This window comes from Primulina tabacum, chromosome 4, assembly GCF_025594145.1.
Source record: "Primulina tabacum isolate GXHZ01 chromosome 4, ASM2559414v2, whole genome shotgun sequence".
Lineage (NCBI taxonomy): Eukaryota > Viridiplantae > Streptophyta > Magnoliopsida > Lamiales > Gesneriaceae > Primulina > Primulina tabacum.
In genome coordinates this window covers 40,333,100-40,340,194 of record NC_134553.1, presented here as the reverse complement: position 1 = coordinate 40,340,194, position 7,095 = coordinate 40,333,100, and the positions used below count along the sequence as shown (strand labels likewise).

The 7,095-nt window shown below is 38.7% G+C and overlaps 1 non-coding gene across 1 annotated transcript; it reads left to right on the top strand.

Moving 5' to 3' along the window:
• Positions 1-1,128: 1,128 nt before the first annotated feature.
• Positions 1,129-1,235, top strand: LOC142543997 (small nucleolar RNA R71). Its single transcript, XR_012819966.1, has one exon. It is a non-coding gene; the product is annotated as a small nucleolar RNA R71 (small nucleolar RNA).
• Positions 1,236-7,095: the final 5,860 nt, after the last annotated feature.

Sequence of the window (7,095 nt, the reverse complement as noted above, 5' to 3'; positions counted from 1 at the left end):
ATTAATGTCACCAATAATGCAAGGTATCGAGAAACTCCCTGGATCTTTTTGCTTCGGAGGCATCTTGTTTTGAACTAAAGCGGAGCAATTTTCGGTCAAATTCACCGTCATATGATCTTCTAGCTTCCGCTTATTTGCTAAGATATCTTTCAAGAATTTTGCATAACTTGGCATATTCAATAAAGCATCAGCAAAAGGAATGTTAATATGCAATTTTTTAAATATCTCAAGAAATTTACCAAATTGTGGAGGGATAACAATTTTATTCTGTGCAATAGGTGTAGCTGTAGAGTTAGAAGACTTACCTCCTCGATTTTTCACCCCATCTTCACCGTGCTTGGTCTTTTCCTCATTAGACCCGAGTGTTTTTCCACTACGCAATTCCACCGCCTTCACATGTTCTCTTGGGTTAGTTTCCGTGTTGCTTGGTAAAGTTCCTTGCTCCCTATTAGCAATCAACTTAGCCAATTGTCCAATTTGATTCTCTAACCCCTTTATGGATGCATCTTGGTTCTGAAATCTCGTCTCTGTTGCAGAAATAAATTTAGTCATCATTTGCTCTAAATTGGACTTCTCCTCCCGAGACGGTTCTGGCTTGAATCCTTGGTGCATCACATATGGTGGACCTCTTTGTTGGCGATGTTGGTTGTTTTGACCTCCCCATGAAAAGTTTGGGTGATTCCTCCATCCCGGATTATATGTGTGTTCGAGTAAGGGTCATTTCTAGGACGGTTCTGGAATCCCACTTGTTTTACCGGTGCTCCCTCAGGCACATAGAATGGGTTGCCATCTTGGCAATCCTGCACATCATGCTCACCCCCACACTTATCACATAAAATTTCTTGCAGACGCATAGCCGACCCACTCATGCTCATCCCATCAATCTTTCTATTCAAAGCCTCTAACTGTGCTGAAACCGCCGACAAATCATTAACTTGATTAACTCCAGCACCTCGTCTCTGCCTATCAGACTGAGGATGATAGCTACTAGCAGCCATCTCCTCCAATAACTCATATCCTTCCTCCGCCGTCTTTCTCAGTAAGTTACCACAGGCAGCAGCATCTATCATAGTACGGTTAGGAGTAAGCAGACCGTAGTAGAAAGTTTGAACAACTAACCCAAGAGGCAGCTCATGGTGTGGACATCTCCTCAACAAGTCCTTGTAGCGCTCCCATGCCTCGTAAAGTGACTCTTGCTCATATTGAGCAAAAGTAGTAATGTCGGCTCTGAGCTTCATAGTCTTCGACGGAGGAAAGTACTTGATCAGGAACACCTTTGCCATATCTTCCCATGTAGTAATAGACCCTACAGGCAAACAGTTTAACCACGACTTAGCTTCATCTCTCAGTGAAAATGGAAATAAACGCAAATGAATAGCGTCATCAGACACGCCATTAAACTTAAAAGTATCACAAATTTCAAGAAAGTCAGCTATATGAGAATTAGGGTCGTCAAGTGCACTTCCCCCAAATTGGACAGTGTTCTGAATCATCTGAATGATAGCTGGCTTGATCTCAAACTGATTAGCTCGGATGACTGGTCTTATGATGCTTGGACGTGCTCCATCAAGAGACGGTTGTGCATAATCCAACATCGGTATACGCCTTGGCTCCTCTCTTTGTTGATCGCCTTCCATTCTTTCCTTCGCTCTTTGCTGCTGTAGTCGACGTCTAGCTGTGCGTTCGATCTCGGGGTCAAAAGGCTCAAGCTTAAACTCGAGTGATCTTCGCATGCACCACAAGAAAAATCTACAACACAATGAGAGTATCAAATAACAATAAAATAAATAATACTAAAGAATTTAACTGAAAAATAAAAAATTGTGAATCAACAGTCTCCGGCAACGGCGCCAAAAACTTGATCGAGCAAAACTTGCACAGTGAATAATCCCAAAATTTATTTTATAAATGAAAGCTCGATTTAAATATCGCAAGTGCACGATAGTCAAGTTATAATAAACGTAAGTAAATACGAGTATCGTTCCACAAGGACTGCGTTACACTATTTTTATTTTCAATTAAAATTTCTTTAGCAACGATAAATTGAGTTGATGATTAAACTAATGTAAAGTAAACAATTAAAATAATTAAAATGCAAAGAAAACGTGTTCAAGAACGCAATGATTAATTTGGATTAAATCAAATGAGAAATGAATTTGTTGGGAATTATCAGTTCACCTACCGCTCGTGTTTAACTAATTACACTCGACTTTTACTCGTGCGTTCGACGGAATTCCCTAGACTAATTAATATACTCTGTCGAGCTATATTAATACTAATCAAAAACATGCAGTACTCAAGTGTCCTCAAATATTTAACAGTTCAATATTGCATTACATTCTATGGAATCCACTAGCTTTCATTCGGGTGAACTATCACTATCGACACGTACCCAATTCCGTATATCTACTAAAATTGTAAATCCGTGGTTTATACTATTTGATCGTACTGTTAACTATTCTATCGAACTCATCAACAACATGAAATAATCAAAGGAAGTTAGCTAGGCTTCGATTGAAACACGAAAGAACAATAGCATAAACAAATCACTAATAAAAACGTCGAGAAATAATGTTCAACACCGAGTGCGGGGTAGGATACCCTCAAATCCCAACAAATCTAGAGTTTAGCTACTGAAATTCATGATAAAAACCAACAATCAATGTAAGAAATAAAATACTGAATAATGAAAATACTAAAGATGACGATGGATGACGGCCACGACGCGTGGAAATCTCGAGGTATTCGAAATCTCCTTTGCTCCTAGCCTCCTCTCCAAGAAATATTAATGAAAAGTCTGATAAAGTGTGTCCAAAAACGGCTGATCTCGTGTGTTAGGTTATAGTGTAGAATAGAGCCCCTAGAAATTTGGAAACAAATCTTTCTCAATCTCGCTTCTCGCTAGGGCGGTATATTTTGACCGCCCTAGCGAGAGGTCCTCGAATAAGCTTCCTCGAGCTTGTCCCTGGTTTCGCTGGGGCGGTCAAAAGTGACCGCCCTAGCGAGACACTTGCGCAAAATAATCCTCGGCCAGACCACAATGCTCGCTGGGGCGGTCACTTTTGACCGCCCTAGCGAGACCTCTTCGATATTATGCCAAGGTTTCTCCCACTTTTTGGTTCAATTCCTACAAAATAACCACAGAATACACGAGATTAGTCAAATGCTCAATAATGCTAAAAAATTGCAAAATTCAACTAAAACAAACTAATATGATGCATGAACGCGACTCAAAAACAACACTAAAAACACGTAAAAACGAGTCCTATCAATGTGGTTTTGGGAAACTCAAGTCCGATCTAACTCGAGTTGTATCATCCAGGTTCAACATTGATTTATACCTTTCTTTTGTTGGGGTTCGGCTCTAATCTATCTTTCAAATCTTCAATATCAATCTGGCATAACATAATCAAGGAATAAAATATCAACATATATCCCAATCAATACCCGATATAATCAGAACTCAGTCTAATTCTGTTTCAACGACATAACATCACAATCTTGAAATACCGGTAATACAAAATCAGTATATACCAATCCCAATAACTCATAATCAATCAACAAACATAATCTGATACCAAATCTGTATAATCTCAATCAAATCAATTCTGAAAATCATAACAATTCCATACGGTATTCATTCTTCGATCTGATTTCAATTATACGATAACAACAAACTCAGGAACAGATAATATCAGTCATATCAGGATTTCTTCCATATCATAATTTCAAATCATATCGAAACATAAGAAAACTTACGTCCAGTTGAAGCTCTCATCGATAAGAGTACGGTACTGAAGTCGGATCAAAATTCTACCAGACGGATCTAGTAAAATCTCGATTCTTATGCTTTAAAGAACTTTGAAGATTCTTAAGAACTTTTCTCGATTCCTTGCCGATTCATCTGAAGGAATGTAACCATATATATATCTCAATGCATGGTAAGGGGCAAGTGGCTCTCTCTTTGTGCTGCACGTCTCGCGCATATGTGCGGCCTCTTTCGGCGCATATGCGCGAGACCTACTGGTCTCGGCACATAACACATTCTCTGCTCGCGCATATGCACTCCCTCGCTTGACGCATATGCGGGAGGTTATCTGCCATACTCGCGCATATGCGCGGGTCATGTTGCGTGATAGGATCGATTGACGTGTCAAGAGTGTTTAGAAGGGGGGGTTGAATAAACACTCTCAATTAATATTGGTCTTTTCGAATTTTCGAGTTCAGTTTGGTGACAAACTGATTCTCGGAATCTTGTTGGTCAATATCAATCAGTTAAACTGAGGTAGTTGCGGAAGGTAACTGACTGACAGATTGAATACAGAACTGAAATAAAATACACAAGGATTGTTTCTGGATGTTCGGAGAATTTAATTACTCCTACGTCACCCCTTCTATCACAAGGATAGGATTTCCACTAAAAGACTTTGATCCAATACAACACTTGTACAGACCCACTTCAGTTAGGACTTACCCAGTGCCTAAACTGAAACTCTTAGTATTACAAAATGATCTCTGTGCGTAACTGATCTTAGCACTATTGAGTTAACAAATATTACAGAGTGCTAGTTTGCTCAACTTGTAGCCTTGATTGCTACGAATAAATCAAATAAGAATGAGCTGAGATTTTGACAGAGTAATAGCAAGTTTTGAATGATGTATTTATTTTCTTCTTTTTCTTCTGCCATATTTATACTCTTCTTTTCCAACGGTAATCTTGAGATAAATTTTAATCTTTTTATCCATTGGTTTCCACTTGATTATTCCTTCGATATTGTTTGCTTCATTCATTGTAATTCAGCGTCTTAATTGCTTTGTCCGGAATGCGTTGTTTTAAGTAGTCTTGGTTGTTGTGCGGTGCTCTTGTAATCTGTTATGTCTTCTTTGTTCTTTCCCGAGACATCTTCAGTTGAGAGACTTTGAGGCATTCAGCTGAATGTTTTAACTGATCAGTTCCAACTGATCAGTTTACTCTGTATCATTGTATCAGCTGATTTAAGTTGATAAGTTCAGTTGCCGAATTTGCTTGCGCGTATCAGTTGATTCATATTTTGTTAATCGATTGATTCATGTTTTGTCAAACTCCAGAATCTAGTTACCAACAATTTCCCCCTTTATGGTGTTTGACAAAACCAAGTGATTTAAGATCGAATAACTGAGCTCTTTGTAGATAATAGATTACGCAACTGAATCATAAAATAACTGGATTCCTTGTAGATAACATAAAATCTGAGAATATAATAACTGGATTCCTTGTAGATAACATAAAATCTGAGAATATAATAACTGGATTCCTTGTAGATAACATAAAATCTGAGAATATTTTATCAGTTGATTCTAATAATCTGATTAATTCTTCTTCAGCTGCTGTTCTTCCCCCTTTTTGTCAAACAACTCCATTTTTTCTGATAACTTTCGAACGTCAATGGAAAGAAGTTTTACATCTGATGAGATACTTGAGGCAATAGTTGTAAGGGAGGTCTGTAGCAATTCTATTTTATTTGAAACAGAGGTTTCCAGTCGCTCAACTCTCTGACTGATTACATCCTGAGTTGTAAAGAGTGAGTTAACTAGCCCCTTCTTTATTTCATGCACAGTTCGGCTAAGAGAGTCCATGTTGGCTTGAAGAGCGTTTAGTTTCGCCGAGTCAAATTCAGTCGAAGAATCTAATTTGACAGTATGAGACAGTTGTTCGAATTGAATTTTCCTGATTTCAGCGAGCATCTGCTGCATATTGTACTGTATGTTCTGGATTTCTTCAAGAACAACATCCATTTCTGTGGATTGAATTGGAGGTCGCTGACTGGGCGTTTCTGAATACTTCGATGTTTGTCCAAAAAGAACTAATGCTTGATTAGTTTCCATTGTTCCAGCCGTAGGCTGAGCTGGAATGTTTTCTTGAATTTGAGATGATGAACGTTGGTTTTGATCAAGAAATGGACTGTCTGGCTGAATGATGGAGATGGATGGTTCATACATAGGGGCCTCCTGTGGAGAATTAACTGAAATTTGTTCTTGCTCTTTTGATTCAGTGAGCAACTGACCTTCTACATGTTCAGCAGTTTTTTGTTCTGAGGGTTTTGCTTGTTCATCAGTTTGAATATCAGAAGTTTCTGGCTGAACTGGTGCTTCAGTTTGAGCTTTTTCCGATTCAGTTGTTTCTTTTTCTGAAGTTTGGTTTGACACTTCAGTTTGATCTTCAGTTTGAGCAGATATAAATTTTTCAGCAATAAGTGACTCAGCTGGTGCTTCAGATGATATCTAAATGTCTTGCTCTGGTTGTTCAGCTGAATGGGTAATTGAATCATACTGTATTTCCTCTAGCTGAGCTTCCAAGGTAACAGCTTGAATGATTTCATCAATGTTTGCCAAGGATAGTTCTGCTTCAGAATATAGCTGATGTTCTGTCTGAGAGGATTGAGGTATTCCCTGAACTGGCTTTTCAGTTGCCTGTTGTGGAGATGGTTCTTTTTGTGGAGAGGAGGATAAATCTTTTTCAATATTTGAGTTTGGGGGTTTGTCATGAAGAACTAGTTCTTGATCTTCTTCCCAAAATCTGATTTCTCTCTGCAGACTACTAAGATCTGTGTCCAGCTGAGTGAACACAGCTCTATCATTGTATGCAGTTGGACTTGTGGGATTGTAGGTTGACTTCAGCTTTGCTACCATTCTTGTTCGCTTTTTGACGCGAATCTGATTAAAGAAATATTTCTGCCTTTCTAATGCCTGTGGAATTGTAGCAGCTTTGACTACTTTCATCACAATTGCTTCAAGCTTGATGAACTTTTTCAGTTGAGATCTATGCTTCAGTTCTTTGGCAAAGATTTCTGTTCTGAAACTTTTCCAACAATCAAACGATTTTAATTGTGATGTGGCAAATTCATTGATCTGTTCCCAAACAAGGTCAATGTGTGTTTGAATGACATTGGATGGCCGGGGTTCTTCAACCAGCTTGCCTTTTCCTTTGTCAGTTGAGAGAATGTGAGGAAGATCCATTCCAGAATGTGTGGAATGCACTGGTTCCCTTAATATTACACCTTTAGATCTGGCTCTAGGCAGGATGGTAGGGCGATTTACAAGAGTCAAGGGAGCTCT